Genomic DNA, 14,008 nt, shown 5'->3' with positions numbered 1-14,008 from the left:
GTGCCATAATCCATCTTATCCAGTTTTGGTCGAAGCCATAGGCTTTTGGAACCGCCCTTATATAATATCAACTTAGCTTGTCACAAGCTTTCGCTAGGTCTAGTTGAATGGTCATACCAGCTTGTTTGTTTATTTTGAGAGAGTGTACCACCTCATGAGCTTGGATGATATTATTGAGGATTTGTCTTCCTTCCACATAACTTGTTTTCTCCTCTGAGATGAGAGCTGGTAAAAGGGGCTTGAGTCTATTGGCGATCACCTTGGAAATAATTTTATGCACCACATTGCATAAGGCTATGGGTTTGAAGCAATCCGGAGTCATGGAATTTTCCTTTTTTGGGATCAAAGCTACGAAGGAAGTGTTAAACGCCTTCAAGACCTTTTTAGATCTTCTTGAGTCTTTCACCACCTAAAGGATATCATGTTTGACTATTTTCCAACGTGCTTTGAAGAAGTCTACATGAAATCCATCCAGCCCTGGAGCTTTTCCATTTTGCATTTCATTGATCACCTCACTGACCTCCTCTTCTGACACTAGCCTGTTAAGGTTTTGGTTATCTTCTCTGGTGACCAGCTAAGGGATGTACCGAGTGAAATGGTTCATGAACCTGAATTTGTCCTCTAGAGGCTCCTCTGCAATACTGAGGAAATGTTGTACAAGGAGAGATTCCATGTCTTTGTGAGAGAAAATTTCTCTCCCTTGAGTCTTTGAGATTTGTAATTCTGTTGTGTGCCCTGTGATCCATGGTGGATTTGTGAAAGAAACTCGTCTTTCTTTCTCGCTCTCTAATCCACTATATCCTTGACTTTTGTCTCCAGAAAATCTCCTCTTGCAAGCACCGAGCTTCCCATTCTTCCTGCAAAGAATCAGCTAGCTTTTTCCGCTCCTCGGTAAAGCCCTCTATGATGTTGATCTGATTGATTTCCTGGAGTTTCTACTCAGCTATTCTTTTGGCTTTGAAGATATTGCTAAATTCCTTTTTGTTCCAACCTTTAAGCTTGGATTTGATATGTTTAAGTTTCTGTTGGAGCATGAAAATTCTAGTGCCTTGACTGTTTAGATCCTCTTTCCACCATTTGTCAATATTACTGTTGAATTCAGGGTGAGAGAGCTAGGCATTATCAAACCTGAAAGGTATTTTTCTTGGTGTACCCATAAAAGTGGCTTCTAGCTGTACAGGCCAATGATCCAAACCTCCAAAGGGAAGAATAGAAGCTGTCATGGTAGGGCATGAGAGAAAGAGTTCCTTTGAGATAATAAATCTATCTCATTTAGAGGCAACTTGTGAAGCCCCTCCCCTCTTGTTTTTCTAGGTGAAGGTCCCATTTATTGTTTCCATGTCCACTAATCCAATGTTCATTATGAAGTTCTAGAAAGCCAAGGAGTCTCTGCCTAGCTACCTGATGCCCCCTTTTTTCTTTGTAAGAGATCTTAATATATTGAAATCTCTTACAACGATCCAGGGCATATTAGGATATCTTGCTCTTAGTTCCTCAAGGGAGGTAAGAAGCTTGAATTTGTCTTCTTGCTTTTGAGGGCCATAAACATTTATGATCATGTATATCCCCTTATCCCCTAAAGGTTGACATACTAAAGAAAGATAGTTCCTATATGCCTCAGCATCCAGGATTCCAAATTTTTGTGGGTCCCACAGCGTGAGAATCCCCCCCGCTGAGTTTTTTTCTTTAACCTCTAGATACTCATACTTGATTAGCCATTTCTTATGTATTTCTCTAATCTTATCCATCGAACATTTTGTTTCCTGAATAAAAACCATATCTGGTTTTTCTTCTTTTATTCTATTACTGAGATTTCTTTGTTTCCTTCTATTTCCTATGCCTCTGATATTCCAGGTTGTGAGCTTCATTAAGAAACATTAGTAAAGGAGTAAATATTGAGCTCTTTCATCTTGCTTGAGTTAATCAATAGTTTCCCACATTCATTCAGCAACTCCTTCTGTCTTTTTCTTCCTCTTTTCCTGCTTGGGTTCTTTGGAGATTGTGCCTGTGTCTCCTCCATCATTTTGACCCCTCTATATTCCCAGCTTTCATGATTTCTTTTGACTCTAGTTCCCTTCGGTTGTGACCTCCATAGGAAGAGTTGTTGAATGTTGTCATATTCCTCTTTTGGTAGGGAGTCCACTCCTTTGGTCGTCCCTTGTTCTAGAAATTTCTCTAGATCAAGATTTTCCCTATCTAGAATCTCCTGCAGTTCCTAGTCCTCCGTTCCCACCTCACTTGGAGTCATCTCATGGTCCTGATTTATCTCTCTAATGGTTTATATGATATATTCCATGCTTTCATCCCTTTCCTTCTCAGTGATAATGTTCTCCATTTCCTGGTTTGTTTCTTTGTTTCCTTCTTCTTCTTCTAGGATCTTGAAGCTATTATGGCTCGGTTGTTTTTCATCATTCATCTTCTTTTGCTACCTCTTTCCACCTTTCCCATTTCCCCCAACCGTTGTAAAACCCTCTGGATTTTTATCCATTGTGGTTTTCACATTTCTTTCCATGTTGTTTGTTGGGCAATCTCTATATAGATGCCCATGCTCATGGCATTTGCGGCACCTAAATGGGATGTGTTCATAGTCGACTACCTGCACCCATTCTTCATCATATACTTCTAAAATTATTGTGTCTAGAAGTGCTCCAGATAAATCCATTTCCACACATATCCAGGCGAAGGAGGTATGTTTACCTTTCAGAGTCGCATCTGATATCTTTAGAAAATGCCCCAGTTTGTTGCCTATTGTTTTCAGAGATTCTAGTAGCCAATAATCTAAAGGAAGGGAGTATGCCCATGTGAATGTCTCGCATTCCAAGACAAAGTTCATCATCCATGGCCGCATGTAGAGGCCTGCCGCAACATAGAAATATGGTCCTCCTTCGAACACTCTATCTTTATGATTTAGGCTTGTGAATACTACTGTGAAGAAGCCCTTAGATCCCAGATGAAGGTGTATTTCCCCCTTTGGCTTCCAGTGGCTCCTTATCCATACTTGCAGCGCCCTCTCCGTCAGCCATATTCCCATGAATTTGCATATGACTTCATATTCCGTCATATGATCCCTATGCATTTGTAGCACTGGGTCACTTAAGATGACCCAAGGTATGATGTTCCACTTGGGTTTGCAGACCCCATTTGTCCTTATGGAAGTAGGTTTTTGACTGCTAACCGCTTTTTCCTTCTCCTTATTATCTTTCTGCTACTCCCCTTCATGTTCACGAGGTTTTCTTCTTCCCAATGTTTCTGTGTTTCTTGCCTCTGTTGCCTTCGCCAGAGGTTTCTTGAAACTTTTATTTCCTGCACCCTTGTTTCTATCCATAGCTACTTGACTGTAGGAGGGAGCATCACCCTCCCCGCGCATCCCGCCATGGTGCCCAATGCCAAAACCATAGCGCCAACCCTAGATCAAGTTGTAGAGCTCATTTGTATAACACTCTGATTTGGAATTGATTACACACACAATATTATTCATTCACAATAAAATAATTATGGAGTCTCAGCCTTGGCTTGATTACACAAATAAAGACCTCCTAGTGGCTCATATATTTGTATTCTTTATGGATGATTCATTATATTACTCACTGTGCGGGCATCACCGTATTGGAATTAATGTATGGGTCACCATATTGGTATTTTTGTGTGAGTATTGTTTTATGGACATCAGAGAGGCACCAAAATAACAGAGGTATCATATGACTGTGGCACCATGAGAATATTTAATGGAATCACAATTTATCTGAGGTGGAATCATTGTTCTATATCGTGACTCGCACCATAAACTCTATGACATCATCTTAGTGGCATCACACTCATTATGTAGCATCATTTTATGTATTTTTAGTGGCTTCACTCGAAGGATAGACAAATTCTTAATGAAATTAACATCATATCATAATTAGGCATTACAGTGAAATTACATGTATTTGGTTTGCAATTATTTAATGTGGCTTGCAATTCTTGTTGTGGTTCACAATTTCTCCATGGCTCGTATAATGGCATTACAAAGGCATCATTATATTATGTGATGGAATCATATGATCAGATTCACTTCTGTGGTTTACTTTATGTATTATCTATGGTACACTCTATTACTATGGTTCACATATATTTACACTATTGTATAGTACTGTTGTTTGAAAATGGTTATAACAGTCATACCTTGGATGGAGATTGATAGAGTAACCCTTGAAATAGTATAACAAAGTATATTAGTAGTGTGACAAATGTATTTAACAATGATGTTGATATGGCAATAATTCAAGATGAAAGTATGGTATATGATGACAATGATTCTTTTTGTATGGTTGTAACATTGAGGCAGTGACTATGATATGATTTTTCAGAAACCTATTATATCATGGTAGCCTTGTGAGATAATGGATGGAAGTGACATTCCTTACAATATCACTGTGAACTATTATACCAGTCACCTTATATATATCTTTTATGTGAATTTGATATAGAACCATGATCTACATATATGGAAGTTACCTTGTAGTATGGTAGGGAACTTGATGAATGACATTGCAATGATCTTGTATGGAAGTAACCTTGTTGATGACCAATAGTGGAAGTGATAGTGTTAGTACCTTGGATATGTCATGAACTCTCTTGGACTTGTCTCCTTTAGTTCACAAACAAAGTTGTGAACTGACTTGGATTGGACCTAGGAGGCTTGATGTAATGATCTATCTCACTATGGATGTACTTTTTATCTTAGCTAGACAATGGATGAATATCTAATAGAAGAATAATTTGGATGGGTTTTCCCCCTTTTGGGGTTTTGTCCTGGTCTCTTACCAAAATCCCAGTGACCCCTTTGTGCATGATTTTCTTCTGTTGTTCGTTTATGTTCCATAACAATGTTGATGTTATTGTTCTTTCTAGATAATTGCTAATGATGTTAATATGTTATGGGGTGAATGTGATATGTAAATAATGAAAAGTTTAAAATTCAATTATTTACAACATAAAACAATCTATCCCTAAGAAAAAGTAACAAAATATACAATTTTACTCAATTTTCCAAGAAAATCCATGGGTTAGCTTCAAATTCCAAGGAATGTACTCAACCCATTCCTTCCATAGGATTTTGAAGCATCATTTGAACTTACACCCCAACTTCAACAATTATGAGGGTGATTGTTCCAACTACTTGGTCATTCACAATTATTAAGTTCTTAGGCAAGAGGGAAAAGGTTCCTTTTGAATTTCAATTTCATGGCTAAGGATTTTGAAAAGAAAATATCTCGAAACCTCCTCATCATTTCCCATTTGTGGTATGATAGTTGGTATCAGTGCTAAAATTCCTTGACTTTTTCTCAAAAGTTTTAATTTTCCAGAATATACATACATGTTGTTCCTAGTTTAGCTAGTTCAACATTTACATGCCAATCTAGGAAATACCAAAATAATTAATTACATTCTTAATTGGGGTGAAAATGGGGATATTAAATTCTCTTCCCCCTTAAACGAACACTATCCTTGGTGCTCTCACCACTTCAAGTGCCTTTGTTATTGCAACAATACATCATCCCAGATGCTTTGGTTTAATGTAGTATTTATCTTTCAATGTCTAGTTACCTCCCGACTTATGGAATTTTAGCCTATTCCTACATTAAACATCAAATAAAAATACATGCTATAACCATTTTATACAACCATTTACTTATCCATAGGAGTTTTCCAACTCTGCAATTTGATATACATTTCAAAATACTTATGGAATTTCAATATGATACTAATATGCTTGGATATCCTTTTATTTAGAAGTCTTCCATAAGTAATAAGCCCAACTTAGTATTTTCTCAAACACACCCAAATGCACTCATGATCCAAATGAAACTATGACACAAATATTTCATAACAAATTCATTCAAGTCTCTTCTTTCTTATATTCACTCAACCTTCAGGCTCAAGAACCCCATTCTCTATGAAATATTCCCCCATTTTTCAAAGGAATTCTTACATAGGAAGGTTAAAGGGACTTCTAGAGTCTCATAGCCAAGGCATCCCTCTAGATTTCTCTAACATAGCATAAGAAATATCCCATAAAGTAAATCACGGTGATAAAGGCATATCACAGGGTTCCAGTGTCACTAAAGTGGCCTTGTTCATGGGATTTATTGTGAAAGAAACATGAGTTGGTCAGTGTAGATGCTCTATGTACAACTTGCAATAGTGCAGGTTGCATAAAGGGAAAAGTGTGATGCGACCAAAAATCAGGGTTTTGAGTTGTGTAACCCAAAATTCTTGGAACTTTTAGAGAGAGGATTATCTAGGATTTACATGGGATGAATACAAAGTGTTAAAGGATGATGATTGATCTGATTTTTAAGTCATTTGATTGCATGTGAAAAGATGACCTATAACACTTACATTCATTTCCATATCCAAGTTCATTCCACCATTCAACTATACATATACATTACCATCATTCTAGGCATTTCCTACTACAATCAAACATTTGTTCTAGTAACCCATAGGGTTATTATTGAGAGTTACATAATCATTCTCTCCTATGAGATGCATATCTCAAAATTTATACTCAGTTATATTTCACCTAAGTTTGGGTGATTAAGTATTCGTATGAATCATTTCGATACTTTTCATCCCTTGAGAGTATTGGAGGTTATTCCTTTTTCATGACATTTAGTCATGCAAATGCTTATTTTGGATAAACATGATTTATTTATTGCACCATGCTTATGCAACATCAAAATATATAATATGGATTTCATGACTTGATGATGCCATGGAAACACATGAATGGATCACCAACACACTTTCAATTCTCAATTTCATATTTTCACATTGTCTATCATTTGCTTTGTCTATGATTAACAGGGAAAGAAAACATTCATTTACATGTGTTTGAATAGCAAACTCAATAATTCAAAATGAAATTCCTTGTTTCAAGGTTTATAAATCACTAGGCTAAGGCTTATGGCCACATGCACATCATGCATCTATCACTAGTGTGGTATCACACGTGTCTTAGTTTTAGATGTCATTATATTTTCACAATACCCTACATTGCAAAATCATGCATTTTCCCCAACAAATTATCAGACATAAATTATCACTCACAAGTGTATTAATCACTCATGCAAATGTTGTCCATTATGGTAGCTCAATGCATGCACACATTCCCAATATTTACCATCTTGGCGTGATGGAAATTTTCTACCTTGAGCATACCCTATTTAGGTATAGTTGTAATTCATGCATGAAATTATAAACATATCATGAATGATACATTTTTTCCTTAAGGAATACATACCCAATTACTTAAATTTACATTATATTTGGCATGGCCAACTTTGATATCTCCATGGATACAAACATCATTTTTATTTTTTTCACATAACCAATTGATATTTAAAAGGTATGCATGGCTCATGTCTTAGCCTTCTTAGCAAGCATTCCCTTTCCATTATCCTTTGTATAAGGTTTCCAATTGAATGGAACCATATTAGCATTCTTAATAAATCCTAGAAACACAACAATTCACAGTTATACCATCTTACTAAGCCAATCATAATGCATGTTTGACCACACCTTTGAAATCATTATCCAATTTCATATTATGTACATGCACTTAATTATTAATTTCTCAATATTTTATCAATTCACTCAAATATCAACATTAATCAAACATTCCTATGTTTAATGATATCACAATTCAACCTTCTTCCTTTCTAAAGAAAGGCATAATAGCCTTTCTTGATAATTTTTTTCATCTAGTTCAATAAGGGCATTTCACAAGTTCATTCAAAGTTATATCATATTGAATACATGCAATAACCTTTATCAATATTTATTATAGTTTTCAATGGGCTTACCATCTTAATAATTTCTTTTGATAGCCTAGGGGAACCATCCTGTTTTCACTTCATGTGCATACTAGTTGTCTCAACCAGTTAGCCATAATGCAACCATTTTTAGTTTGATAATGATTAGGACAAAATTGGTCTTTATTTACACATCTACTAATTTTATCATTTTGCATGACTTTGTCCTTTTGATAGAGTCTTTTTGTGGCCCATACAAGTGTTTATTTTTCATGCCACTCACTTGTTTCACTCTACCTATTCCAACATGATCAAGACACTAAATTTCTTTACTTGATTAGCATTGAATTTGCTAGCATTCACAATCATCCTTTTGCAAATATTGCACTTACGAAAGAACCCATTTCACACTAAGAATTTACATTAGTTATCACATCAATGGAAACAATAACATGTCCCTACTATCCTTCTAATGTCTTGACCTCAATCCTTACAGTCCCATCGTAGGCCTTCTCTTGAGAATTTTTGAAAGAAAGTCTTCAAAATTCATTAAGGAAAAGGATTGCATTGCAACAAGAATACCACATATATATGTAACTAAACAAAGAAGAGATATATTTGGGAAGGTTAACCAACCAAGTTATTATTCATCTTCATGAGTATTTATACATAGGATAAATGGTTGGAGTTGTTGTACTTGCCTCCAACTAATCATTCATTAACTGCATTTATCCTTTATAACATTTGTATTCATTTATTTACTTAATATCTTAGGTCTATGAATAAGAGATGTTATGCGAGCATATACAAGACCCAAATTATTGACCAGTTCTCCAAGAACATTGAAAATTCATCTAAGAGTAGCTCCACTAATTGGAACACTTAGAGGAGATCCCATGTCAATCACTCTCATTCCTCTCATCATGATCCAGGTGGATGTTGGTGGCCACCCACCAACACATTTGGACCCCCACAACTGTCTCTTTCAGTCTTTTCAGTTTCCTAAATTGTAGCACAGTTTACTATTTTTAGCAGTTTTTCGGGTCCTGAACTTCCGGAGCCGTTTTGAGGCCCTAAACAACGTTTTTTTTGGGAAATCTGGGGGCAACATGGGTCCATGGACCGATGTTGCCCTTCCCAAAGTGGTAGTTCTCGGATAGATCTTTCTAACGAGCTATCGTACGCGTCAAATAGAGATCGTATGCCAAAGTTACGACCCCGGGAAATTGATGTACCAATTTACCCAAACGGGGCCCACAATTTGGCGTTTCATCTTCTAGGGTTAGGTTTCGGGATGTGAAGGGTTTTCCATTGTTTCTCAACAATAAATAGGCCTTCGAGCCTCATTGTAATACAGTTTGGAACAGTTCAGAGGCATGTAGCCGCACATCTCTTCTCAGAGATAGCTACCATCGCCCTAGCTGGTTTATTTCCATTTCTAGTTGTACTCAGTATTTTCCATTAATGAAATGAATCATTATTTCCGCTGCATCTATGTGTTTATGGTTATTGCATCTCTGTATTTATGGTTATCTCTGTAATTTGTTGCGTTCCTGCTTAAATCCGGATCAGTGGTATCAGAGCGGTCTGCTTTTTCTCTGTTTTTCTTTGCATGTCCCCAACGAGGTCGGGATATAAGGAGTTAGGGCTTGAACTGGTCGAACCTTTGCAAGACCAGCCTCGCAAATCCCGACGGCCTCCCATGGCGGATGAGAAGAAAGACGAGGGGGTAGGAGATCCTATCAAAATCTTGCTCGAAGAAGCGCTCGAGCGGCAAAGGAACGCGATGATGGATAGCTTTGCGCAGATCCTTCAGCGGCTACCCAGAGGCGACGCATCGGCTTCCAACAGCGACTCTGGAAATGCCACACCGTTTAAGGTACAAGTTAATTTTGAAATCCCCATCTTCGAGGGTCAAATAAACGCAGATGCCGTAGATAAATGGTTAAATCTGCTAGATGGGTATTTTTCTGTTCATGAATTTTCAAGTCGGGAAAAGATTGTTTTCGCTCTTCTCAAAGCAGCCCCCCACGTCAAGGACTGGTGGGAAACCTACTGCGAGTAGAAGGATGAAAGTACAGGCTCACTATTTTCAGCCGCACCCACTTGGAATGACTTCCGGGATGCCATCAAGGAGCAGTATTACCCTGTCGGAAGCTATGAGGACAAATACATCAAATGGACCACACTGCGGCAGGGACGAGACCAAGATGTGCCGGAGTTCACAAACATTTTTCATACCCTTCGCACACAGTTGGGTATCAAAGATTCTGAGTTGCATCTGGTACTCAAATACCGTGGCTGCCTGCACAAATACATCCAGGAAGAGATGGTGTTCTTGAACATCTCCTCACTCGGCACAGCATACCGATACGCTGTCAAAATCGAGCAAAAGTTCAAACAGAAGAAGCGAGACTTTGGATCTGCAAATCTGAAGCCCAAAGGACAAAGCCAAGGCGGGGTGACCTAAGAAAACCCGTCGAAGTCGCAAGAAAAGAACAACACCGCGAAGCCGAAGAAGGACACAGGAAAGTGGTGTGAGTTCCACAAGAGTCCCACTCATAACACAAGTGAGTGTCGGACCAAGCAGTCGCTGGTGGCCGAATTGAAGGCTTCCGAATCAGATGCATGTTCTGACCCTGAGCCAGAACCCGACAAGGGGAATGGCAAAGGGAAGCAGATCATTGATGCGGATCCCAGCGCCACTGTTGCCACCGCCAAGATCAAGAAAAATGAGCCCGAAGATCCAGAGGAGGGGGAGCGTCTTTTCCACTCACAGATGTGGGTGAAGGGTTCACCATTGCGATTCATTGTCGACAGTGGTAGCCAAAAGAACCTCGTTTCAGCAGAGGTCGTGAAGCGGTTGGGCCTACCGACTACACCACACCCACAGCCGTATAGTATCGGGTGGCTTCATGAAGGACGAGATCTAAAAGTTCGCCAGCAGTGCCGCCTTCCCTACAGCATCAAGCCCTTCACAGACGAGGTATTGTGTGATGTTACACCTCTGGATGTTTGTGATGTATTATTAGGCCAGCCATACTTGTGGAGGCGACATGCTGTGTATGAGTCAAGGCCTTGTTCTGTCATTATTTCTTTAAATAATTCATTATACAGGATACCAGAGGTAGCCCCACCTACTGCCACATCTTTGATCACTGCTAAGAAAGGCAGCAAGCTCATCTCACAGACCAGAAAATTCATCTGTCTGGTTCACTCCCAAAGTAAGGGGAAGATCGTTGCTACATCCATGACCCCTGCAAAGGGTTCCTCCACGCAGCAGCAGCAGCAAAGGGATACGATCATGACAAAACACAGGAACAACTTCTCCTCACCCACATGGGTACCACACAAGTTTCAGGTGGGCAACAAAGTCTGGTTGCATCGACAGAAAGAACGTCTTACCAGAACCCATCAGAAGCTCAGATCACTCCAACATGGTCCTTACAGTAGTACCAAGGCTATGGGGAACAATGCTTTGGAGCACATCATTCCTCCATTCCTTTGCCTGCACCAAATGTTCAATGTGGACCATCATCGACCATGCTTCCCACCATCACTGGACACATCAGAGATTGCAGGACAAGTTCAGCAGATGGAGGAACTCAACGCAATGGGGACCATTGCTTCCTAAGGGGGGAGGAATGATCCAGGTGGATGTTGGTGGCCACCCACCAACCCATTTGGACCCCCACAACTGTCTCTTTCAGTCTTTTCAGTTTCCTAAATTGTAGCACAGTTTACTATTTTTAGCAGTTTTTCGGGTCCTGAACTTCCGTAGCCGTTTTGAGGCCCTAAATGACGTTTTTTTGGGAAATCTGGGGGCAACATGGGTCCATGGACCGATGTTGCCCTTCCCAAAGTGGTAGTTCTCGGATAGATCTTTCTAACGAGCTATCGTACGCGTCAAACAGAGATCGTATGCCAAAGTTACGACCCCGGGAAATTGATGTACCAATTTACCCAAACGGGGCCCACAATTTGGCGTTTCATCTTCTAGGGTTAGGTTTCGGGATGTGAAGGGTTTTCCATTGTTTCTCAACAATAAATAGGCCTTCGAGCCTCATTGTAATACAGTTCGGAACAGTTCAGAGGCATGTAGCCGCACATCTCTTCTCAGAGATAGCTACCATCGCCCTAGCTGGTTTATTTCCATTTCTGGTTGTACTCAGTATTTTCCATTAATGAAATGAATCATTATTTCCGCTGCATCTATGTGTTTATGGTTATTGCATCTCTGTATTTATGGTTATCTCTGTAATTTGTTGCGTTCTTGCTTAAATCCGGATCACATCAAACCATCTGTAGCACTGATAGCTACAACTCTAACCTTATGATTTCTTAATAATTGTTGTACCTCACAATTAGCTTGAATTTCTTGACCGGTTGTAACTTGACTCTTAACTGTCAATGAATTGTAAATATTAGGCATATTACCTAGAGGAAAAGAGACATCCAATACTGGGCCAATGGTTTGAGTAATATGTCCCACAATTTTTCCTACAAGTGCAGAAACCCCAAGAACAAGAGGATTGGTTCTCATAAAAAAATGGAAAGAATTTCCATGAAGAATATATAAATATGATTTTTCCAATATCATCAATCAGAAAAATGTTCCATATTGGGTCAATCATATCTGTCAATAAGAAATGGAATTTACCACCTTGGTAATATCCTACTTTATTGAAAAGTTTAAATTCATCCATATTTGGAATATGAAGTAGGTATATGGATATGAATATGGATCATGAGGAATCTATAACTAGAATCAATTTCACCACAATTAAAACTAAAAATACTTCAACGTTATGTGCAGATCATCTGTTAAATGTGAAACATGAACCCTATTCATGACCTTTCTCTTATTGATTTTTATCTCTTCTCTTCATACATAAATGTGTATATTTATTGTCATATGGAAAATTCACACCATTATGGTAAAAGGTAAATTAGTTTCTTTAGTTTCATTCATGAACTAGTTTAACCATTGAAAGGTACTCAAGTCAATCTATGGAGGAAGAAATTCAAGAGAAAATATTGGGTTGGTCATACATAAAGAAAATTATACAATAAGAGTGTATCTAGCAGATCTTATTGTCCAATAACGAATGACTATATTGTAGGGTATTTATGTCAAAATCGATTGTTTACTTTCAATCCATGTCGAGAAAAACTCATCCTTGTGAGAAATAATTATTAATAAAGGAGGAACTTATGTCACCAAAAATAGAGACTAAATCTAGTGTCATATTCAAAGTTGGTGTTAAATATTATAGATTAACTCATTATAGTCCTAAATATTAGGCCAAAGATGCAGATATCGTGGGAGCATTCTGAGTAACTCCTTAACCTGGGGTTCCACAGGAGGAAGCGGGAGAAGTAGTAGATGTTGAATCTTCCACCGATACATGGACCACTATTTGAACCTATAATACCCTTGGTAAAAATTCCATGTAAAAATATATAAGACCATGGATAATGGGATACACATTCCAAGCTTAATGGTGAGCAAGAAGTCCTAGTGTGGGTGTTCATTTGGTTGTTTATCACTAAGGATTTGGAAAGGAAAAATGGAATTTTTGGCACATTTATTTATGAAAACAATGGAAACTAGGAGAAAAGGAAGGTGAAAGCTCACATGTTGCATGTGAGGAGGAAATTGAAGGAAAACGATGGAAAATAAAGAAAATAGAGGCCTCATTCATAAAAAGTCTTATGAGGATTAGATGGCAAGCTTAATCAGTTCAGTTTTGGAGCTCTCTTCTATTCTCTCTCTCTCTCTCTCACTCTTGGACACTTAGAGTTTTCTTGGAGAACTTTGGAATTAGAGAAAGAAAGGTAGAGGAGGCAGGAGGAAGCAAAGATCAAGAAGGGAAAGGTAGGATCAAGTAGCTACAACAGGCTTCATTGCAGGTATCAACTTACATGTGTATTTTCCTTGCTATATTTGGCATGCATCGGATTGCATGTGTTTATTTTCTACCATGGCATGGGCTTTTCTAGGTATGACAATATTTTCAGCCTAGCCTTTCCATTTCTTGATAGCTTTGATGAGATGGGTTCTCTCATTCGGTTTATGTGTGATGGCTAGATTAGATTCAAAGCTGAGTCGGGTGGATCTCTGAATTGACAAACACATGGTCTAAGTGGTCCCTGAACCGGAATGAGGATCATGAAGCCACTGGTTGAGTAACCCATGAATCAGACTG

This window comes from Pinus tabuliformis, chromosome 7, assembly GCF_031772625.1.
Source record: "Pinus tabuliformis cultivar Carrire ecotype Pingquan chromosome 7, CPIR1, whole genome shotgun sequence".
Lineage (NCBI taxonomy): Eukaryota > Viridiplantae > Streptophyta > Pinopsida > Pinales > Pinaceae > Pinus > Pinus tabuliformis.
This window is presented reverse-complemented; position numbering follows the sequence as displayed.